At 42.3% G+C, this 24,994-nt stretch overlaps 1 protein-coding gene and 1 long non-coding RNA gene across 2 annotated transcripts in view; one reads left to right on the top strand and one right to left on the bottom strand.

The window, feature by feature from the left end:
- The window catches only part of HS6ST1 (heparan sulfate 6-O-sulfotransferase 1), a 183,462-nt gene that overhangs the window by 56,413 nt on the left and 102,055 nt on the right, over positions 1-24,994 (top strand). The gene's annotated exons all lie outside the window — the stretch shown is intronic.
- On the bottom strand, positions 11,369-16,898 carry LOC106020113 (uncharacterized). Its single transcript, XR_002406463.4, has 3 exons — positions 15,820-16,898; positions 15,654-15,734; positions 11,369-14,509 (listed from the first exon to the last, which is right to left on the bottom strand). It is a non-coding gene; the product is annotated as an uncharacterized lncRNA (long non-coding RNA).

Here is a 24,994-nt window from a genome sequence, read left to right as displayed (position 1 = left end):
TATGTAAATGTGCACCTAACATCAGGTGTTGTCACCAAGTCTGGGGACTGCTTAGGCTATTTTGTATATACTTGAAAGAAACTGACTTTTTCTCTTGTTTCTATCTTCCCAGGTGTCCATTGATTTCTTCTGTCTGTGCTTCTTATGCTGCTGCAGGCATTGGTGCTCTGGCAGGTTATTCGTGCAGGGGTGTTTCCATGTTTCCCCTTTCACCGTAGCCATACCTTATCCTAACAGCACCCTTAGGGAGCACTTCTGTCCTTGCTCCCTGTCCTTCTCCCTTGGCAGAGCTGATATGCACACATAATTGGCTCACAGATACTGGAACAAAAAACTTTTGAGACTGCAGTCACTTTTGCGGCCGGTGTGGGCTATTGGACACTGATTGTGACAGAGCAGGCCTTCCAGCCCCCCTGAGTGTGTCATGAACGTCACCGGCCCTCAGAGCTTCCATTTGCCTCTTCTTCCACCAGCAGTGGTGTCTCCTGTGCTGCCTGTGAGGCAAGGGGACTCCCAAGAAGATTTTATTTTTAACTTCCTTCCTCTTCTCCTTTCCTGGTGCCCGCAAGGCCATTTCTCACTCCTCTCTCCCAGCTGCTGTTGTCTGGCAGGTTTTTTTGTTTGTTTGTTTGTTTTTTCCCCTTCCTTAAATCTGCTCTCACGGAGGCACAAACAACATCACTTACTGGCTCAGCTCCGGGCAGCAGCAGGTCCCTTTGGAGGCAGCTGAGAATTTTCTCGAATTCCTAAACAAAAATGAGAGTGAGACCTAGGTGTGCTTGAGGAAGCACAGTATGGGCAATGCTGAGACTCCTTACTTGCTCTCTATGCAAGTTTTAGAGCTGGATGCAAGTGTTATGACACAGAAGTTCACAGCCTGTTTAGATTTTCATACCTATTGACCTCTAAACCTTTTGTGATACTTTCTGATTCCTAAGTAGATGTTTAGCTAAAGATCATCCGTGTCCGAATGCAGGCTTTATCACTAAAGTGCTTTGTAGAGTGAAGACAGCCGAGGGATGGAAAACTCAGGCAGACCTATAAAAAGAAAGCTTTTTATAACCACAGAATGCACAGAAGAAACACTTTTCAGGAGCTGACATCTCTGTTAATAAAGACTTCTCCTTCGTTTGGACTTGACAAACAGAAGTAGAAAAAAAAGCTTACTTTGAATGTAGTTTACAGAGCTGGGAGAGAAACCAGGCTGGTGGGAAGGGGGGGAGAGCAACAGCATTTTGAAACCACAGAAAAAAAAATGTAGGACACAGTTTACTTGCCCTTGAAGTAGGAGTGTAGTTCCGTGGACAGTGACATTCTCTGAAATAAGGCAAAGCTGGCTGCTGAAGTGCTCCTTTGCTCCAGCTGTGCCAGAGTGTGTCTGTTGCTGTAGTCAGACTGGGAGAAGAAATACTGAGTGGAATCTGTAACATCATTGTAAACTGGTGGTACAAAATGCCACAAGTGATGTTGCCTCTTTTTATTTCTGAGCATCACAGAAGCTGTTGATAACAGATGATTCCTGCTTTTAGATGCCTGCAGTTAAAACTGGAGGAAAATAGGCATGGAAAGGTGAAATGATGCTGCTATAGCTGTGCAACAGGACAACGACCTGGGAACCTTTGTGCTTTATGATCTAGTGCTCTAATAGCTAGACATGGCTGTGTTTGCCATGCCGTACCACTTCAAAGCAAACCTTTTAGTCCTCCCATTCTCATTACAGAGCTATTTTCTTAATCCTAATATATACCTGAAGGGAAGAAAAACACTTTAGCACTATTTTTACCAACTTTTCCTGTAAATAATCTTTTTCTTTTTCTTTTTCTTTTTTTTTTTTTCTGAAATAAACAGCTCTGTAATGAAGTAATTCTCTGAGGTATGCCCTGCCCTCCTCTTGAAGAACAAGCTGCACTTAACCCAGGATGGGATTTTAAAAAGTGGGAGGTTTTCATCTAATTCTACAGCCACTGAAGTCAAAACTACTGATTTCAGTAACAGCAGGTTTATGTCTGTGCTTGTTTTGCTTGAGGAAAGCAAAGAAAATTCCAGTCCTTCAAGACAGCTTGTTGCTTTTGGAGGCCAAATGGAATGGCTGACGTATTGCAGAACCATGCTACATCCATAGATTTTCTTCAGTTCTGCAAATACTTTTTAGTAAAACAAATGTCCCAATATTGCACTTACAAGTGATTCTATTTTAAATAAGTATTTATCACCATTATTACCTGAATTGCCTTTATTGCCTATTAACATTTTGACATCTGTTTTTTTGTTTTGTTTTGTTTTTTACTAATTATGGTAACTTTCACAGTAGAATACTGAATGCTTTTTAAGTGTATATTGGAAGAAAACTAATTCCATCAATATCCAATAAAAATAACTTGGTTCATATGTAATAGAAAATTAAATATCTGTAGTGACAATTAAAAGGAATCAGTGTAGTTTCATCCCACACAAACCTATTTATGAGTAATCTGAAAAAAATGTAGCATTTACCATATGGTTTTACTTCAATGAAATGTTAGGCTATTTTAGAAGCAGTGAAAGTCATCAAGACTTTAGAAAAATGTTGTTTTTTTGTTTTGTTTTGTTTTTGTGGAAATGGTTTCTATGCTCTTCAGATTGTACAGGGATTGCTGGGGTAAGGCCCCAACAGGTCCCTCTGCTAGCTGGCCTTGCAATGACTTCTGTTCCTGCGTCTGATGCTCTGACCCCACCCAGATCTTTCTGTGTTTTGCTTTCTTCATTCCTGACCAGAGAAGACAGACAATATAGCGTTAAACACTTTTAAGATTGAGGGGGCACTCTGCATAAAGCCAAGTGATGATATCATTTGAGTCTGAGCTACGAAATAATTATTTGAGCTGTACTCCTCTGTCACTCCATGCTCAAGGCTTTGAAGTAAAAACCCCTGTAAAAGCCAAAGTGAGGAGCTCTGTTGCTTGCCACACACAACCAAGGTCCAGGTATGGAGAAAAGGCTGCCTCCTCCCTGCCCCCCTCAGGAAAGTCCTTGTACTGGAGAATGCCAACTCGGTTTTGCTCCCTTATAGCATAGCAGCCTGGTTATCGGATCTGGGGGTGAGGGCTTTTCATTCTTCAGGCAATGGGAATTAGGATTTCAGAAATGCAGAAAGAGGGGTTGCAATGGCTGTCAAGCCGCGTTATTTTTCTGTGGTGCTGTAATTATTGAAGTCAGAACCTAAGCTGGGAGAAAGTTCTCAGTGTATACGTTTGTCATCTCCTACAACTACCTTCATGTCCTTTTTGTTTCGTTACTGCTCCTACTGCATCTGTCAGCCCGGGAGAGCGTGCATGATTCCTTGGCAATGCCACATACCTCTAATCTTAATGCCTATTACTGTCTGCCTCTGGGATCTTATATAGGTTTCTCTAATACGTTGCGGAAGGCGGCCAGCAACAATCTCTCTTCTTTATACCTCTGCAGCTCTAATCCTGCAGAAGTGCTCGCTTGTAAAGATAAAGGTACATTTATCCTCCTTAATGAGGCAGCAGGTCTGGAACTGCAAATCAGTACTGAGTTATGTCAGCAGAACCGTACAGTGACTAAAATATTGTTGCTGATAAAGACCGAGTTGTACTGAAGGAGCATCTGCAATTTACCTAGCTCTGCCGTGAGTTGCTCACGTTGTTCATTTGTAAATGATGTTTAGATTAAGAAAGCAAGGCAAATATTTGTTTCGTCAGCAGCTTATAACACCAAGTATTATGTGGGCTAGTGGTGAGGGAAGGAAGCCTTCAGATTGAGGGGAAGAGGGTCATAGTTAGCTTGGCTGGTTTCAAACTCTGACCCTAGAGAACGTAGCCCCAGCTATGCAATAAGCCATGTGTGTATAGTTGAATTAAATACAACATAGCGTTTTCCCAACTGACATTGGCTGGAATAGAAATGTGGGTTACTGTGAGTTACCACAGCTAATGTAGCTCTGTGCTGACTGTTCCCCTTCAAAATCTTTACGAACTAACATTTTTTCCGTGGAATGGAATGAAAGAATGAGGCTAGATGATGTTAAATAAATATTGTTGGCTGCAAAAGGAGCCTCAGTTAAGTAAACTAAAATTGAAAAATAAAGATGTTTTGAAGATTACACATTTTCCTTTCTTTTTTTCTCTTCCTAAAGTGTTTTATTTTTCCCTGCTGATTATCTGCTCTTGAAATTTGCTTCAGGCTTAGCACAGCTAAGAACTGAGGGGCTCAATAGGAATCAAGTTCCTAAAACTGCTTAGCTGAAGTCAAAGAGATCTGAAGCCAGAGTCAGGCCTTTGTGAGCCACCTATGTTGAGTCTGTGCAAAAACACAGGCTTAGGTGGGCTGCTTCTACAAGCCCTGCAGGTGCAGTTTTATTCTGTCAATAGCACACTGTGGTTTTCTTGTTATGTCTCTGATTTTTATATCAACTCACCTGCACTCATCATGCTGCTGCTAGTGATGACATCCAATGCATAGCAAAGAGGCAGCACTTGAGCAAAATTAATTTGTTAAGCTCTACTCACTTAAATAAAGTTTGGGGCTGATTTTGTTTGGGGTGCTCTTAGCTCCCATCGTTAAGGTAACTAGAGTTGCACATCTGTGAACTAATTTATTCCCTCTTTTCTTTTTCATGTTTCCATGACGTCCCCCAACCTGACCATTTGATGCATTTTAGGTAAGTGTTTGCACTCTAAGTGAATGTTGCTGTGTTGTATGGTTTTGTGGTTTTTTGGTTTTTCTTTTTGTTCACTTTCTCTCCTCTTTTGTACATAATGAATCATTTTCTGTCTGTTCCTGCTGTGGTTAGAAAACAGTCTTTGCAATCTATCACGTTATTGTTCCACAGGCTGATCTTTGGTGCAGCACCCTCAGCTCCAGGTTTGGACACGGTGGCCTCCCAGACTCTCTGTGACAATGCCCTCATTAGGCCTCCTGCCTCAGTGAGGGTTGCAGCTCGCTGCTGGAGCAAGGAGAATATTTCTAGATAAAACAGAGTAATACCAAAGTGATGCCACTGGCAAACTTGCAGTTGACGAGGAAAATTCTGCAATGTTACTTAAATGATGGCTGTGTAAAGGCCACCTTGTCTTACCTAAAATTTCAGTTTTGTTGTTTGTTTTTCTCTTTTCTTTTTTGGGATCTATAAATCATAAAGAATATACTAGCATGCATTGAGATTATTAATCTCAATTAGACATGTAATTGAGACAGGCTGGGGAAACTGACTTAGGTACCTATGACCTCAGGTGATAACAGCTTTACTTGTAATCAGCATGCAACTTTTTGATGGATTTTTGGTGAAGTTATGCAGCATCTCATAGTACTGACATACCAGGGCAGCACTTTACTCCTACGTGAGGTAATACACTAGTTACTGACTTTAATGGAACCGCAGTGGATTTGCACTGATAGAAATTAATTTGAATTGCAGAATACAGTTGCATGATGTCTTTCCTTCATGGGTATCGGTGAAAGAAATATCACTTAACACTTTACAGTTATGGAAAGCCTACATGCATAATGTGGAATCCCATATGCTTTGCAAAAGAATAAGTACAGAGGACAGTCTACTTGTTAAATTTGTTATGTAGGTAACAGATCCTTGTGGAGTTAACACTGAGATCATCTGCGCGCAGTGAAGCTGGCTAGTTACCGTACTCACTTATGTGTGATTGTGTGGCAAGGAAAATAAAAAGGGAAAAGGAAAATATTCCCAAGGGGGGCTCGACTGTAAACATTGCCTTTATGGGCAAATGAGGACAGACCAGTTAAGAAATCTGATCCGAGAAATCCCAGCCCATCAGCAGTGCCTGCTCACAGAAACAGATGGCAAGGCTGCTCCAGAGCACAGGCAGTGCCTCGCATGCCGGCAGACATCTCCCCACATGTGGGCATGGGTGCAAGGCTGGGGTGGCTGGCAGGGAGGAGAGGGGAGCTCAGCCCCAGGGGCAGATGTGCGTCTGCCTGGGCCCTCTTGCAAGGGGGACGTGGGGTGGGCTGCCTCCCTGCACAGGTTACACTGCAAAACCAAACGTGAGCTGCCGGCCAGCTGCCTGCAAGGAGACAAATGACTCCTGGAGCAGATCTGTGAGCACTGCTATGGTTCTTTTCCAAGACTGTTGTGCCAAGCAAAAAAAGTTTTGTGAAGAAGGCGTAGCACTAACCACATCTGTGGTGCTGTGCTGAGAGAAACAGCAAGAGCAGAAGGACTTTGTCTTCACCAAAGAAAGTTTGCCACCTGGGACCCCAACACATCACACTTACACATGGAACATGTACCATTAACCATGCACGTTTACACAGTACTTCTGCAGGGTTTGTGCCTCCTTCAACAAAGCTAAATGCTGTGTCACGTGCCATCATGGCATTTTCTACTCAAGCAGTAGCAGCAGGTTCATTTGTCTCAGCTGTCCAAATCTCATGGTGCCACATTCCCTTCTACAGCTGAGGTGACATAGCTTTTTGAATTTCTGTCCCCACGTGTTCTTGTAGTGTTAAGCAACCAATATTTCATTACCAGCACTTTCTTGATAGTATCCACTTGTTATCTGTAGTTGTTTGCTCTTCTAGAAGCACCCTTTGAGGCCTGTCTCCCAGAAGCTGCCTAGCAGGAAGGCTGTTGGGTGACCAAGGGATGACTTGAAAGCGTAGGGAGAGATGGGGAGATTGATCACAGGCTTCTGTCATTTGAGGCACCCTGTTCTGTGGCAGCCAGCCTGAATACCCATGGCATACCAACTGCTCCAGAAACAATTGTTAGAGCCAATGGAAAAAGATCTGTAGCTCCTATTAATGGAGTGGTTAGGAAGAGCAGAAGCTGCTCTATGTTATTTGAGAGAAAATATTTCCTTTGAAAATAACTGGAACATCTTGCCGTTGCCTGTCCCACGCATGGAGCAGTTCTGAGGAGCTGAGTGCTGTATGGCAAGGGACTGGGATGAAGAGGGAATTGTACATACCGTCTGGTGTCAATAGTGGTGCCCAAGCCCGTGCTAGGATCCTGTTACCGTGTGTCACAGAGACAGCAGGCAGAGCACTTGGGCAGGATACAGCTCTGAAGGGAGATATGCATCATTTATGCTGTGTTGGTGCTGAAAAGACTTGATTATTTTAGCTCCCGTGCTAGGAATGGAACAAACCGTACAATTAATGACTGCCTCTGCTGAAACCTGTCAGCTTATTCAGGGATGAGACAAACAGGCAAGGGCTAGGATGAAGGAGGAGAGGCAACGCGCAGACCATCCACAGGCAACAGCAGTAACAGTCAGTGCAGTTCTGCTGATGGTGTGAGGGCTGGTGCTGCATGCTCTAGTATTTGGGAAATGTGATCCAAGAATTAATGGGCTTACATTTCAGCCAGAGAACTTGAGCTGATATCAGAAAAAAGAAGCTTTGTCAAACACTACAATAGGTTTCTTGGGGGGGGAGAGGGGAATTTACTCCAAGTTAAAGAACTGGATGGGCAAATATTTACCAGAAAAAATTTATGTAGTTGAGTCTCCAGGGAGCAGAGACTCTTGAGGGCCTTCAACAACTCTCCAAGCTCTCCTCCTGTCTTCTTTTCTAAGTCTTTTTCCCCTGCCACTTCTGTTTATGCAAAATGACAAAACACAGTCCTGAGAGAGGAAACAGCATCTCTCTACGTGATATGATCTCTCCAGCTTTGAGGGCAAAACGGAGTCCTCTGCTGGCTTGGCCAGTTCTGGTGGGCTTTATCAGTTCTGACTGGAATCCATTTCTCTTCTTTAATCTTGCAGGTCAGCGGGGAATGCCAAACATTTGCTTAGTATAAAACACATTATCACAGGCTCCAAGACTCCAGATTACCTGGCAGAATAGAAGCAGGATTATGTTATCAGTGTGTTACCTCTTCTTTAAAACCCTCTCACTGCATTTCCCCACTGTTGCCTGATTCTTTCTATGGATTGCTGTGATGCTTTGCCAAGTTGATGAGTGGAGGAAAGAAAACTGCGATTCGAGGACGTGTACTTCACTTCAAGTACCCCATACTTAGTGTGATACACGTTTTGCTTTGCAATTAGGGAGTGTGCTTATACACTCTAATCTGCAGCAATTTTTGCTCTATTAATAACCCATTAGTAGCCTGTAGCATACTGTCTATACATCACAAATTTGTGGTCTTTCCATCACCAGCTCGTGTGAACTGAAATAAATTATGGCAGAAAGGGTGGGAAAGAAGGCTTCTTTGGGAAAGGTAAGGTCTGTCCTCAAGACACCAAGCAATGATTCTTGAAAAATGCAGGTGCTGAATGCCACCCCTTTCAGGCTCAGTACCTTTCATCTCCCCATGCAGTCATGTAAAGTGTGTATGCCTTGTTTGGTTCACTTGCCTAGCAGCAGCAGCCGTGTGAATAACAGGCTCAGGTCTAGCAGTGTTTGTCATTCCAGCTGCACATAGCCTCACTTACTATAGATCTCATGGCCCTTTGAGCCCACATGCTATTAAACACCTTGCCTTGGCTTTTATAAATGGTGTGCAGAAAAGAGGGAGAGATTATGATACCTCTGCTGCTGATTGCGTTGTTATTGTGGGTCATTAATCTCTGCATGGCTTTGAGCCTTCCAAATGAGCACTCTGCACCTGCCACAGCTGTAGCTGCATCGCTGCATCTGCGGGGTCCAGGCCTGGCTTTGTGACCCCCACGAGGAGGAGAAAAGTGGGACTCCTGGCAAGAATAGGGTCCGTTAATGTGCTTGTCCACCTGTGGGCATTTAGCTGCCTGGTAATTGTCCAAGGTAACCAGTTTCCACAGAATGATTTATCAAGATGAGCTGTTGGGTTTTTCAGCTGGGGCAATCACCACTGATTTTCCTACTATGAGACACACTGTCAGTCTGGGACTCACATGTTGAGGATAGCATCTGATCCAGACGTACAGGAAAATCTCCTCTACCTGAGTTGGGTGGCTACATAAGCTCTGCTGTAGCTGCTGGCAGGTGGCAGCTTGGTCCTAGCAGCAGGTACCAAAGGGCCAAGTGGTCTCTGGAGCTCTGTTGCCGCTGAACTCCATGGAGTGGGTTACTCGGTAACTTGGGAAGCAGCCAAAGGCATCTTGTAGACTTTACACAGATTGTAGAGAGCTGAAGACGTTGCTGGCTCTTTGGTGCATGAGATTTTTGGTTATGACAACTCCCAGGTTTCTGCAGAACATACCCGATCCTTGCTGGAGTGCAGTCTTTCTCCACAGTCTCCATCTGGACAAAGCCACAGAGACAAGTTAGTGTGCTTCTCAGTGCACCCCTTTATTTATCCAGGACATTCTGCCAGGATGTGACAGCCTGGCTGACTTTCCCACAAGGCATGCCTGTGCAGAGAAATACTCAGAGGATGGTCTTCCTGCGGTGTCTGAGCCAGGTATTCACATGGGAGATGGGTAGGGCAGGGCTGATGGAAATACATCCGCAGCCTAGCCAGATTGACAAGGGAACAAAGAGTTGATCAAAGGAAGGTGGTTTGTTGGAGCAAATGCAAATTTGAGCCAATAACCTTTTTCAGTAGCTTCTTCTGTGTTCTAATATTTTTACTGTCCTTTAGTTCACTTGTATGTTTTAATTTTTATATTTTTTTCATTTTTTTAAATGGAACAACTCATTAATTTTGAAGAGTTGAAGTAGTACTTATTCAGTTTCTCTGCTACTTTAACACCAGACTTGTTCTTCCTACACTCCCACATAATGTGTTGTTTTTTTTTTTTCTCCTATAGAGAGACTGCCTGAGTGTTTGTGCCAGGTCCAAATGTAAAATCAATAAAAGCTTATTGCTGTACATGTCACTGTATTAGAGCTCAGCAAGCAAGCGCCTAGTGGGCAGGAGCTTGCTTCTAGCCTGTTTTCAGACAGCCACCACTCTCCTTGGATTTGGGGCCAGCATCCCATAGCACAAAAGGAAAAATTTATGTTCTGCTGGTGCTGAGCTGCAACAGCATTAACATTGCTTTAAAATTTCAGTGCTTTATTATCCACTCACAATCCTAATTTTTCTTCTTTCCTTCTGAAAATCAAACATCAGACTTTGGAAATCTCTTCTGTAGTGATTTGACTCGTTGATCATAATAAGGCTGGATATCTAAACAGATCATTTGTTATTATTACGAGTATGTTTGATGCCCCTTAATGGCTCCTTAGTACTGGCTGCTGTTTTGCTTGGTTATTTTTTTCTCTGTTAGCTTTCCAGTTTCTTTTCAGAAAAGTAATGAAAAATAGAGACTTGCTCATGTTTGGATTTATTTCCCTTCTTTAATTCCACATACTTTATTTCTGAGTCATGCATTTCTCCTAAGAGATGAATTTTGAAGGTTGTGAACTTTGCAGCTTACTGGGAAATCCTCTTCCCTAGCTGACAGAGCCAGGATTTATTATCTTTCCTGCAGTTCTTTCTGGAAAGAGAAAATAAATATATTTGGTGGAGAAACTGGTTCTGGGCAATGAGAAAAGGAAGCTTAAAAATAAAAACAGACATAGAAGGCACTGTAGCATCAAGGCTGTATTTTATGTTAAATAGTCTTCTGTCTTTTATTTCATTTCTAAATGCCCCGAATGCAAATGGAGTTTTTTGTTCAAGGAGGCTTCTGCATTTGGAGTCTGGGTTTTGACATGTGGGGCATTCTTCCCCCAAAATAGGCCAGAAACACCAGCTTCAGCGTCAAACACATACACTGCCTGAAGCATTCCCCATGACCAGCATTTCAGAATCCTGCTGCCCTAGCTCAAAATCGGTGGGAATAACGCGTTGCCTACAAAATGGTGCGTAAAGGATGAATGTCAATTACAAGACTGAAGTTGAATAAATAGAGTAGAGGGAGGTGGGTTTTTATGGCACCATCTGCTTCCATGGTCTGGAGTCGCAATGTAAAATCATGGCTCAAGCTCTCTGCTGCAGGTTAACAAAAGCCTTTAAATAGGGTAACTAATGGGTCAAATGTATCTTCGCTTGTAAGGTTAAGACCCACAAGACGTCGTTTGTAAGAAGGTGGGGGGTGGATTGGTCACTGGAGAGGAAAGACATTAAATTAAATGTGGTGAAGCAGCCACATGGGACCCCTTGATAGTTTGAGTATTTTTTTTTTCTTAATGAAATGCAAGTTAATGCAATCCCACCCTCCTGGCCTGACAAACATCAGCTCTGGCCTTTTGAAGGTTGTCATGTCACCACTGCCTTATAAATGATTCTGTGCACCTTCCACTCTCTGCTGCTTTCTTGTCACTTCCAGCCCCTAGTTTTTGACGTAAACAAGGGAGTATGTCAGTGGGAAGCTGGGACTGTCAGGCCTTTCAGTTTTGCTTCTCACCTCGTTGCTTTCTTACAACAACAACAACAACAAAAAAAACAACAAGATATGTTTGAGGGGGGGTTGTAAAGAAACTCGGTGGTGCATTAAAACCAGGCAGCAAGAGTCGGGGGGGTGGAGGAGAGGAAACAACTGTGGGATATAAAATATGAATGGGGATCTAAGCCTCTGGAGTTCATGCTCAAATAGTGTTGTACAAGGTGGACCCAAGTGAGCCTAGGCCCCAGGTTCATCTGCTGGTCAGGACTCGGAGCATTGCTTTTTGGGGAGAAGTAAGAGGAACTGGGTCAAATGCAGGGCAACAGGTTCATTTCAAGAGCCGTTTTAGGAAGGCCAACAGAACATGTCTTTTTAGCAAGACCAAAAGCCACAGCCCCTCTTAAAGGTTACAAGAGTGCATTTAAACATAGCCAAAGAAACACTGCTGCCGACCATTGCTCATCACCAGCAGCACCTTGCAGATGAAATACTTTGCCTCTTTCTCCTGTAACTGCTCGTTTCTGTTTTCCATTAGGACTGGGTTTTAGCAGTGTGTTTCTTCGATCTCCCCTGAAAGATTTTGTCCTTCACCCCTTCTGGCTTTTCTGTGCAAGAGCTGTCATTTTGAAGAGCACCGAAGACAAGGCAGGAGAGCCTAGAGATAAATAGGATCAGAGTCCTGCACACAGCTCATCCCAGAACCTGCCAGCCATATGGGGGATACTTACGTGATTGTTCTAATGCTTCCAGGTCTCATAGCCATTTAAATGGCTGCAAAATATGTTTCTGCAAGTTAGCTTTTCCTGGAGTTAGCCTTCAGCTCATGTTACCTATGTACTTGGTGATGCTGTTCCTTGTTTTGCCTGAGCCAGTGCCTAAAAGATCCAAGCACACACATCTTCTCTTGTCTTTCTTCACACGAGCAGAGTGTGCACTTCTGCATTCTCACCGCTATTTCCAGCCTCAGTGGCAGTGTTAGGTGGAGCCATTGCTCAGCTTCAGGAGCCTGCCTATAGCTGGCAGAGGAGGCACTGATTCCCTTGGCCAAAAGCAATCTCAATCAAATTTGTGTATAGGATAAAGCAATGTCTGGTGTAAGGTCTGACCAGGCAAGGAGTGAGGGGAGAGGGTGATCCACCATGGTTTGCTTGCTGTGACTGAGGCTCACCAGATGTCTGCAGCATGGAGCTTGTTGGGTTTTTCCTTTCTCTCAGTTAATTTCACTAAACAATTGCTGTTTTGAGGTGAAATGTTTTTTGGTTCTCTTTGACATCTTTGTAGGTATGAAAAAACTTGGGCTTCCTTTTAGAAGTATGCTGGGAGAAAACAATATCAGATAGTGCTACTGAGACAGGAGCTGGTCTCAGCAGGACCATGAGGGAAGCTGGGTGGAAGTGAGAAGCGACAGGAGAAGAGTAGTAGGTGACAACATAGTCCGAAAGAGCTTTCATTATCGCGTAAGTATGTGTAGAAGGAAGTCAGAGAAACTGTCATTTCAAACTAAATGTGTATGGAAATGAATGTAATTGAAGTGTCCCACCACATCAGGATCCACTGTGCTCCTTGTGCTATCGTTCTCCTGATTTACTTTGTATTAACCATGCATATGCAAAAATGCATGAATTTACATAGGTGAGTCTCCTATTAATTATAAATTAATGGTTATTAACAGTGATAAGGATAGCCCAACGAAGCCTGAAAAGATGAGTGCTGTAGCAGTGAAACCAGAGAGCACTTCCAAACCTAAGGAAATGGATTGTGAGATTTGAAATGGCTCTCCTGCGTGGTTCAGTTATTGCTCTCTTGTAATTCTTCAGAGAATTGCTCAAAGTTTTCCCTTCCTTAAGGGCTGTGCTAATCAACATAATCTGCTTTATGCAAGAGGACTGGTAGTCTAATTGATGTGTCCATGTAAAAGAGAACTCTGAGAGTGGAACAGAATTTTGTACCCTAGTTGGCATCTCAACAAAGAGGCATGAGAGTGACTGGGCGTGAAATCCGAATTACCTTTATAGCCTGTGATGGTGGTTCTCTCAGGGCAGGGCCGTGCAACAGTGGGGCATGCTCACAGCAGTGAACTTAGTGCTTCTTGAGGCAGAAAAGCTGTCGAATCTGGCACAGTTCCAAAATAAAAATCATCTGTGGAGGTACAGAGAATGCTGTAGTCCAGCAGAATTCAAATTCATTGTAATGCTCATCAGAAAGTTAAATATCACTTCTTGAAAGGACTCGGCATCCACTGCCATGAAAAGATGTGTGTCAGTAACCAAACAGTTGTACCGTCCAGTGCAGGTACGTAGCAAACCGGCTGTTACTGTGCAGCAGTATCTGCCTGTGGAGTTCCTGCTCCTGGGCACCTGTCAGAGGAGCAGGATCGGTTTGGAGCTTTCTGTAAAGGTGGATCCCGAGGGGCAGCGCCTTCCCTTGCTGCTTCTAACAGGGCTTTTGTCTCTTCTCCCACCTGCAAGAGTCCTCAAAGCAGCTTCAAAACGTGCCTTTGCATATCCCACCAGCAGACTCAGCTGTGTCCTGGGAAGATCCATCTCCGTATTTCTCCTTAGGGGAAGCTGCTTTGTTGACTGCATATCAAGCTACCAAGAGTTAGCTCTTGCTAGGGACAGTTAATAATAAACAGATGTCTCCAGAGAGGCCTTCAAAGCTAGGGACCCTCTGTTTGGTCCTGTTTCAGTGACTTAAAGGTGAAAGGCCAGGGAATTCATCACTTTAAGCGTCCTCCCTTAAGAAGGAGAATCTCATGGAATTAAATAACTGTACCCGCAAGGTTTTCAGATACTTAAAGCAGAATTTTCAATGAAAATTACCAGTCTACCTGCTCCCCTCATGCTGTAACCTGTTTAAAGCAGGTAAACGTCCTCCCGGTTCTGGTGAGGGAAGGCTATTGCAATGCCCTGCTTGCTTTCTTTGTAGCAAAGGTGGAACCTGTAGGCCCAAATGTGCTCAGAACTGGGGTGAGTGCAAACCCCATCTTAAATCCATGAGCTTGTTTTAAAGCTAATCCATTTGTGCTTAATTTACAAACAGCTGGTTGATTTAAAGGGATTTTCATACTGGAGTAAACAAGAACATTTACACGACCAATAAAGTACCCTGCAGTAAATTCTCTTTGCAATTGTTGCAGCTATCTGTTTGCAGTAGATCTTAACTTCCGCAGTGCAAAGCTAATCCTTCTTGATCCTATAGTGAAGTCATGATCCCATGTTTGATGTCACCATCTGTTGTCATAAAAGCAACAGTGATGTTGCAAATTACACATTATAACTTCGTGGCAAGAAAAAAAAAATCACATCTGAACTACTTTCACAATCAGATGAAGAATATTTCCGTGAAGTATATGAAAACTATGCTATTTATATATTTTGTCTAAATACAGTTCTTGGAAAGTATGTGAACAGGGAGGGGCTGAATAACACACTGTGTGGAAGGAGAAGAAAGAATCACGAGGCTCAAATGCTTTTGTTATGTTTGTTGGTTTTTTTTAATAATAAAAAAAAAACACCTTTACAACTAATTGGTACATGGCAGGACATCTGTCTGTTAAAAGGTTAGTATGACTGTTAACAAGACCAAAATATAAACAGTTTAAAATTCAGGCCCTGGCTGAGAGTTCCTGTTCTGGTTCGCACAGCTACCTCCTGGCTGTAAGGGGAAAGCTGTCATGATCTCACCTGACAGTATGCAAGAGCTGTCGAGAATGATGATTGATGTCACGTAAATATGCAGTCAAGGATTACAAAAGCCAGAACTAGAATATGATTTTTTTTTTTTTCCTGAAGCATTTAAATCGCTTAGGAAACTAAGCCTTAATCACAATTTTAGGTGTCTGACCCACTTTAAGAAAAATCTTCCTTTTCATAAATTAAAAGAATGTTTTCTGCCTCCCAGAGATCAGGATGTGGGGTTTTGTCTAAATGGCAAGGAAGCAAAGGCCTAATTTTGGCATTTTGGCAGTGAAGGTGGAGACTGGTAGTGATACAGATGCATCTGCACACATGCATGCGCAAAAGGCTGTGCGCTCCTGGTACCCCTTGCTCTCCTTCTACCAGCAGGAGGAGGTTTCAGGGGGTGTAAGGAAATATGCAAGAGGAGTTTCTTTTTCTCTTCCTTGTACAGAAATGAAGCAGATAAAATACAACTTCAAAAACAGGGAGAAGAGCCTCCTTGAGACCTAAATTAGGAATTGATTTGTAATTTGCTTCATACTTCCATCAATCACATCTTTAAGATTTCCTACCTGTTCCCCTCTTAAAAATATATACCAAATTTCAATATCTTATTTCTAACTCTGCAACTTTGAGCAACAGACTAAAACAGTACCACAGCACTCCAGAATAAAAATGCTTGTTGAAAATAACTTACCAATCGATGGCCCAGTGCAGCCTCATGGGGAAGGGGAAGGGTTCCCAGTGACGACCAAGGAGTATGCAGTGTTGCAGGCACCTGTTGGAGAAGTCCAGGCTTGAATCGTACAACACCGTAACCAGAGGCACTGCATGCCCCAAATGGTCCACATGCTCATCTTCACCTGCTTGCTCTTTGTCTGCATTTGAGGATGGTGGCTCAAAACAGATGCTTCCCAGACACATGCTGCTGAAGTTGAAAAAAAGAGGCAGTTTGTAGTGATCCCTCTGAGGACAGAGAATCTAATACGTGGGGTTTGTTTGCCTTTCTGTTGAGGAACTACCAGGCACCTTGGGAAGGAGCTAGGTTGTATCGTCCATCCTGTACAACTTCTGCAGGGTTGTTCCCTCACAGGTGTTTGTGATTATATTATTTATGTCACTGATTTCACTTCTGTGTGATAAGCATTCAACTCTGATGAGTTAAAGGCAGCTGAATTTACTTGACTCACTTCTTTAAGGAAAGGCACAAATTCTGGATTCTCATGCCATGTCTCTTCATCTCTGAATATCTCCTAGGGAAACAAAAGTAAAAAATAACATCCAGGGACCCCCAATGGAATTAGGTTCACTTTAAACATGACACATGCTCTATATCCCTGGGGCAGGCACTTAATTTTGTAGTGTTTCAGACTTCTATGACATGATGATTGATTTTGTAGAGGTGATATTGCCTCAGTCATTAGTTAAAAAGCCTGATAAAGCTGTGCAAAGATATTAGGTTGTTATCAATCATCAGTGTCTTTTTGTTCTCCCCCAACCTTTACCCCACACTTCAAAGAAGAGAGAGACAGGCAGGAGGCTCAGTCTCCCTTTCAGCCTGTCAGGGTTTTATTAGATCCTGGCTCCCCTGTCAGCCCTGCTGCTGACACCCAGGGCTGCACCAGCTGATTAATGGGAGCAGCATGCCCCACCAGGTTCCTGCTCTCCAGCCAGCAGCCCAAGTCACACAGCCCGGCCTCCTCTTGAGCTTGAGCCTCAGCATTGTTCTCGCTCCTTTTCCCACTCCTGCCCCCAGTTCCTTTGCTGGAAGATACAGGGGACGGCCTCAGGACATCTCCGTGTCACTTGCCATTCACTAGGCCTTTTCCATGTCCCTATTTATGTCATCTCTGTGTCAGGGTGAAACAATTTTCTAGCTCAGTTGATTCCTTTTTCAGATTATAAGAATTGTATTCTGTGCCTAAGTCCATCATGGTTCCTATTCCGTGTTTGCTTTTCTATTCTTACTTCTTTTCCTAATATTTCGTGTCACTCTTTGCTTTTTTATGACAGCTGCTGAGCAATGAGCTACCATTTTTATTCTGCAGTCCTGTTAGCTCCCAAGGTTTGGTTCTGAAGTGACCAATCTGTAGTCCACCACTGCCTATGTAAAAAGTTAGGATTACGTTATCCTATGTGCGTGATTCAATATTTTTCTAAGTTTCTTCTGTCCTTTTATTGCTCACATGCTTAGTGAGGTCTTCCAGAACTCTCTGAAATTCTCTGTCTTTCCCGTCTTGGTTTATCATCATCTGCAAACTTTGTGTCATTACTCACCTATTCTCATATTTCCTGGGACAGTTCCTGCATCCTTGTGCTGTTCTCTGTGTGCTCTTGTGTTGTGAAGGGGAATGACCGTTCTTATTTTTGTTACATGTGTTTAAGGGAGCTATCCTTCCACCCATACATCCACCAAATCTTCCTTTTTGAGGCAGATTTTTGTCTGAATCTGCAGTTTCCACTTTGAAAACATTGAGGTGCACCAAAAAGCAGGTGAGAAACAGAATCTGTGTATTAAGTTTCCCAACATGCAGGCAGAGCAAGGATCAGCTTCGCTGCTCAGATGGTCTCTGTACTAGAGAAGCTTTTCAAATGTGGAAGGCTTTACTAAGTGTGAAAACAAGTTTGATGAAGATGGAAAAAATATGTTGCTCCTACTGAAATTTTACATATTGCCTGTACTTTTTCTGCTGTGTTATCTGTCACATAAATCCATTTGCCCTGTAGGTAGATTGGATAATGCTTCTGGTATCAAGATATAATACTAAATTTAATTTACAAAGATTGGATAATGTTGTCCACTAAGGGTGTAATATCAGAGGAAATAGTTTTATTAGTTAAAATTAGTTAAAATTGTCAAGTTGTTTTTAAATTTCTGAATCAGTTTATAATTCTCTTGCTTTCATCACCAATATTTACATGTGTACTGGTTGGTTTTCTAGCGCTGTTCAGAAGTAGGGCTAATCAGTGGTTCATTGCTAAAAATAAGATTTAAAAGAAGCCAATGTTCGCTGGGGATTGAACTAATTTTCAAGCCTGATTTAAGCAAGCATGACATTATTTCACAGAGTAGCTTGGATAAACAGCTATTTGGAAATAGCTCATTTGAGTTATTTTCACTTTAGAATTGGTAGTGAGTGAGTAAGGAGATATTGTTGCGTTGTTCTAATAGCATAATGTAAATTTCTAGAAGTAGGAAATGAGCAACTGAGAATAATGAACATCCAGGTAATAAGGGGGATTCTTGTTCTTGCAGGAACACCCTTTCAGCTGTGGAGAAAGCAGCTGTGTCCTTAACATTTGCGGGGGGTCACTCGAAAGTTCATGAATAATAAGACATGAATACTATATGGAACAGCTGTTTGGTAAGAACTAATACGTAAAGCAGTGTTTTGAAGGGTTCACCTCTTTGTTCAAGGGCATGAAGTTTCTGGAAAAAAACACTAGCAATTAAAATTATAAAGCTCTGGTATACAACAACAAAGGCAAAAATTTGGAGAATGTTTGAGGGTGTTGATACTTAAATTAAGCACTCTCTACAAAAACCCATGGAGCATGCATGCCTGCATGCATGCACTACTGATTTCAATAGCACGTAGACCTCTATACAGACTCCTTTGACATTTTTAAAGCAAGGAGGAAGCTTTCTAAAACATCTGCAGTTTCTAGCTGATGGGATGCTACTCGGAGAAAAAGCACCAGCTATTTGCACAACAGATCGACAGCTGCATGTGTGAGAGGGAGCAGTAGCTGGCTCACATCGTAGCACTAGTAATGCCTAAGGGTCTAAATATGTTTAGGTAGCCCTAGCTGGGATGTATGGAATGATACAAAACTAAGTAATCAATGGGATTTAAATTAGTGGCAAGTGAGCTCCATTTCAGAGGAGTCACATAAGAAACAGTGAACAAATGTGACTTAGAAATGCCAGTTTCATTTAAGAGTACCTTGAATGGTAAAAGGTATGAGCGGGTAGTCGGTTTGATTACACACCCATCTGCTCCCTTTATATAGATTTTCCTGGGTGGCCAAAGTGAGAGCCTGGAGGATGCTGCTGTGAAGCCTTTCAGCAGTGTCCTCTTATCAGAGTAGGTGGCAGAGCATGCCAGCCCCTTGGCGCTGCCTTGGATCTGGGATGGAGCAATTCCTGGCATCACACTGCAAACCTGCTTTCTGGTAGCATCGAGTGCATAGATCAGGCTGGTGTTGGAAAGCCAAGAGAAGTTAAGAACTTGGATGTTGCTTATTTTCTGTTTGACTGGGTGAAAGTATGTGCTTTTTGCAACTGGCATCTTATTTTTGGCATAAGATTGTACTAATGCATGTAGGGATAACTTTCACAAGTTTGTTCAATAGCAAATAATTTGGGAGTAAGAAGGGCAGCTGATTTCTTCCACCAGCCCCCCATTCATTATATGGTGCAATTCAAGCTTGTTACCTCCCCATGTAATCTGCTCATTCTCCCTTGTCAGGAGGCACTCACAGCCCTGTATTTACAGCAAGGGGATTAGGCTGGCAGCTCTCCAATGCTGCTGAAAACAGCCTCAGTGAGCCCCGTTTCAGCTGAGGTTGTCAGTGCTGATTGATTTTCATGGTTGACAGCATTTGAAATGCTTTCAGATGGTGATTTCTTGCTGAGCCTGATCTGGGGGAGGTATTTTTATTATCATTATTAATAGTAGAAATAGTATTATCTGGATACTTACACAGATAGAGATTATGGGCACAGACTGGCATGAGCAGTTGAGTCAAGCTCCATGTTGACCAGCAGTAATTCCATCACCACCTGCTTTGCAAAAATGTAGCTGGACTGCAGCCCTGCTAGGGCAAGTGAAGATGCACTGTAAGTTTTCATAAACCTTACTAGTTTTGTTATCATTGCTTACCGTTGACAATATTGGAATTTGTTTTTCCCTGTGGGACAATCAACTGTTTTTTGTAACTTTTAAAATACATTTTTTAGTTGTGTGCTCTTAGATGGAACGAAATCCATATCAGTTATCAGCGAGCGTTCTGGCGAGATTTTCACATTTTTGTGCTACTTCTGCTGAACAAAAGATCTGCAGGCTAACAAGTCAGAAGGTGGCTTTGTTCTTGGAAGGCATAGCATTGTTTTCTGCCCATAAGCATTGAATCATTGGGTTTGTCCCTACTTGATTCAGGACTTCATTTGGGAACAACTGTGAATCCAGGTAGTGATGGCCTTTATGCCATTCTCATCCATGCTTGTGGATGAAATGGCACAAGACTTCTAATACTGCCTTGGCCATCTTTGATACTATCTCTCCTTAACATACTGGTTAATTTCTCCATGGAAAGGGGGTTTTGTGTGCTCCCCAGGAATGAGTTTGGGAAGGAATTTCCTTACTCTTTTCATGAGCTTCCAAGAAGTGTACCTTGCTGTGCTCACTGCATTACCTGGAGTGGCAGGAGAGTGTGCTCCTGCTGCACACCTGTTTGCACAGCTGGATGAAAGCCACTGTTCTTTGCCTCATCCTTAGCACCTCAACATCTTTTAAGTGTCTGGCTCACAGCTTCAACAAAGAAGCTGTCAGCTTCCATCTCCTGCAAACGTGCTCCGTAGGCATCAGGCCGTCTCAGTGGAGCAACATGCTGGTTTGTACCCTTGTGGGGTACATATACCATTCTGGGGAAGTGTTGCATAGGACAGATGAGCCTGAGCTTCAGAAAGATGTAGAGCTTGTCCTGCATTTCTAACAAATGTGGTGACCCCAGTTGTACATAACATCAAAGCTAGAAGTATTTGAATGATGTCTGTAGCTTGTTGCTGTTTGCTCACCCACAGCCCCTCCAGGTGCCACAAGAGCAAAGCACAACCTAGTCTCTTGCCTTGAGTCTAGCTCTTCATCAGTCATCTCTTCAGACACACAGGTGCAGGTTTTTTATTTGCCCATTTTTGCTCAGTCTTTGGAGCAAGTGGGATTTTTTTTTCACTCGTATCACTTGGGATGTCATTTCATACAACAGATGTCTGTCTAGCTCCTTTTTCAGTTACTTGCTGTTATACCGCACTCTGAGCAGTTCCAACTTAAGAGCATATCCAGATGAGTATTTTATAGACTGCAAAGAGAAGCAGCAGCTATCTGCTGAATCCCCTAAACCAGCACCACAGTCCATCTTTTTCCTTGTGTCTTGTTAAAAGAACTACTGATTCAAGTTTAATTTCTGTGTAAGTACAGCACAAGAATAGCACCAAGGTTTATTTTTAACATGGAGCATCTGTCAGTTTTGAGCTATAAAGACAACATATCCTAATGCTTAGAAATTAGCTTTGTTACTGTGAAGAATAACAATGGAAAATACACACAAAAAAGACCCCAAAGGATGTCTGTTAATAACATTGCTCCAACAAACAGTCTGATCTTTGTGGGAAAATACATTACTCATGGAAAGAGGAAATCACAGTGGCTAATGAGAGGAAATTTCTGAGTTGGATCCTTCTGCTCATCTTTGTTCAAAGGGATGCCCTCTTAGCTGGAGAAAAAAGGTCTTTTTAAGTTCAAGGCTAAAGTATGCTACTGTTCATGCAGCCTTTTTTTTTTTTCCTACAGTGGAAACTAAGGAAACGCTAAGGAAAAATTCCTTATGAACATTAGATTAGGGCTACAGTCTTATATTGTGTACCCTGTAACACCCCAAGAGGCAAACTGATTGATGATAAATCTCTGACCTTACTTCACTTGAGTAGATGTCTCCCATAGTGCCTGCAGACCAAGAACCTGTATCGTAAGTCATTGTATAAATACATACTGAAGACCAGCCACCCCCTTCTCCAAGTTTTTGTATTAGCCTCTAGGTACACAACGCTGCAACAAGATCCTACATATGGCTCTTGGAAGTGGTGGTGCTGGCAGAGAAATCCTTGAGAGGACGAGGCAGGTAGAGGATCCTGGCACCTACTGAGTCCTTTTAAAGTAAGGAGATGAACCTCCTGTGGCCTGGAATTTTGTTTTTTGTTTGTTTTTCATGCTGTCATGAAGCATATTTAGGAATCCTTTGGCTATGTTTATACAGTCAGTGTTGCTATTGGCATTGCAGTGTATTTGCAGGAGACTTCTTAATGGTAGAGAATTGCATTTCTGGCTGCAGGTGGTTTCCTAATTTACAGACCTATAAATCTGAGTCAGATAAGTGTCAGCTGAAGTATTCCATTTCCCTGCAACTGATGGTTTTGTCTGGCAATTTAGTGGACGAGCAAGATGCTGCTGTTATCAGTTGCCTGTTAAGGCCCAGTAATAGCCACTATCTCAAAATTGTCTTTGTTTTGTTTTAAAGAATAATTGTTGTTTATCGTGTGACATATGGTTAGGGTCTGGCCAATACCTCCAAATCTGTGGTAACCTTTAGCCAGTTTATACATACAAATTCTTGTCTTCCCCAGACTTGGGCATGTATTTTACTGCTATCAATTTTAGTTGTGTCCTCTGTGTCCATGCAAACTGACCGGAGTGCTGCCCATTGTGATGCCTGGGTCTCTTTTCTGGAAGGCTGATCCATCACAGCATGAGCTGGGTCACAGATCCTTGCAGGTATTTTGATACCCGTCTGCTAGTAATGTGTGTTCAAGAAGTCGGTTTCTGTCAGAGTTTTGTTTGGTTAGCCATCTGTCTTCCTGAAGCTCCCCATTTTTTTTGCTTGGGAGAAGTGATCCAAGTTGGTTGGTCATAAGGTGTGTTGCTGTATTCCTCTGTACTTCCAGTTCTTGAAATGCCAGCAAGAATGCTATTGAACTTAGTGGAAATTTCATCACGCATTGAACCTAGTATCCTTTCTGTGCATTGGAAAGCTCATTTGGGAGTTTTTGTCTCCCATTTGTGCCTCCTATTGCTTAGTTTGTGACAGGACATTCTCTTTCTTAGTTCTGTGTTACTGCAATTGCCTCTTTTAGAGGGGATTTCATGAAATTTGCACTGGAAATGTTAGATAAATTGTATCCTCTTGTGCTTATTTATCTGCCATTCAGATAATACACAATATTTTACTCTGAACAGTATTAAACCCAAAGAATATGTATGAATTGCAGCTATAAAATAGAAGCAGATTATGATGTACGCATTTATATTGGCTTACTATCTAAAGGCTGTCACACAGGTTGGTTGTAAGACATAAGTACAGAGATGCTCGGTACTCACCAATTCTGTATATCACAGGAACAAGGAACAGGAGAGCAAAGAGAGAATTTTATCTTCAGACTCTGTTTAAACTCCATCATGAATGTAAAAGCATCAAGGTCAGCAGAACCAATGTAAAGAATATTGCTTAAAATACAGAGCTCAAAACAAACACCAAAGGAAATTCTTTCTACCTTGTCCTTATGAGTAGCTAATAAAGAGTGTACACGCATTTCTTCAAATAGGGTAGGGTTGGTTTTCTGGTTCCTCCAAAGAATAGGTTTGTCAGCAACTATGTCTATAAAGAACCATTTACTCTGTGCTTGCTCAAGGGGCATACTTAAATGTAGATAAGCATCTGTAGTGATCTCCTGTCAGAACAATTCATTTTACAGTGGCGACGCAAAACCCTATACAGGAGCATTTCTCTTCCAGGTTTGTATCATCTCATCCAGGGCCCACAGAAGTGGGGCTGCAGTGCTCGCTGAGTCAGTGTGTTCTTGACTGACCAAAGATTTATTTCTTTATTTATTTTTACCAAATTTTGTGTTCTAGTAGCGTTTGTTCTAAACCTACCATCTATTTCCCTTCCCTAGGTTTTTATCCTGTAAAATCCTGTGTTCTTTTACTTCACTCTACCTTCTGTACAGAGGCCTCTCACAAATTTGTCACGCTGTTCTGGTTGTCACAGGGCAAGTTTGATAATAGAGCTCAAGTATTCTGTTGGGTGAACAGTTTTCACCATATGGTGGACTCCAATTCAACCACTGGTTAGAAGAATATTGTACCGGCATGGTGAGGTATGTTGTAGAAGAATTTCTTTCTGCTTGTTACCATATCTCTGCAGGCTTTGGCTTCAGTTAGGCACCTTACATGAAGGATGTATCTTTCTGGTTTGGCTCAGCTTGAGGAATCTGGAAGAAGATTCTGCTCTGTTTTTGAGCAGAAACGTGTAGAGGTGAATGTGGCATGCATACTGCCAGTGCTTTGGTCCTAATCAGCAACACAACCACAGTCAACACTCAAGGTTTATATAAAAGTAATTCTTGCCAGAGAAATCCTATAGTTTTATTTGCTAATTTACAAAATTAGTGGCTGAGAGGAATGCAGCTTCAAGACAAACATGAGCTACGCAAGAGGGAGATTGATTTATATAAGAGTCAGAACAGGAAGGCAAGGAAGAGGAAAATTGGAGAGGATCTTGGGAGGAAGGAAGGGAAACAGCCTGACAATGAAATCAATTAATTTTAGAATAGTTCTCCCAAAAGATGCAAAAAGCTAGACTGATGCAGATAGTACTTATTATACTGTAGTGATCAGATCTGTAATGGGAGAGACATGAACAGTAGAAACTGATGTAGCCTGTTTTATGAGTAGCTGCTGTTCTGGAGGGTTTTTCTTTTTCAAAAAAAAAAAAAAATGGTGGTTAACTTCTAACTCGTGAATGTCCAACTACTGACATGAAAAATAGGAACATTTTTTGTTGATCAGAATCTATTTTGTGTGTCCTGTGAAAACAAGCACCCACTTAATTTGATGGGATGTAAATTTTCACACATTATGTTCTGCACTGCTCTGTTTATCACCAGTGCAGAGTGAAATGAAAGACTTGGGGTGGTTACACAGAGTGCTAAGAGCATTTTTAACCCAAGATGATGATTCAGATGGCCAGAACATATATTGGGCTTGAAGAAATTACTACAAAACCTACACATGGAAGAAAAATTAGCAGCATCCTGGCCTAGCTTTGAACTTAGCAAGTCCAAACCTTACATTTTTGCAGAACTTCAGCATTGCTAACATGCTTCGGGGTGTTCTCTGTTATGACATGAGAATATGACTGCAAGGGCTACAGTGAAAACTAAGGCTGGATTTCTTTCATCTCATGGCATGCCCTTTGAGGGGT

The sequence above is a fragment of the Anas platyrhynchos genome, chromosome 9 (assembly GCF_047663525.1).
Source record: "Anas platyrhynchos isolate ZD024472 breed Pekin duck chromosome 9, IASCAAS_PekinDuck_T2T, whole genome shotgun sequence".
Classification (NCBI taxonomy): Eukaryota; Metazoa; Chordata; class Aves; order Anseriformes; family Anatidae; genus Anas; species Anas platyrhynchos.
The sequence above is the reverse complement of the archived record's forward strand: the minus strand, read 5'-3'. Positions and strand labels throughout refer to the sequence as shown.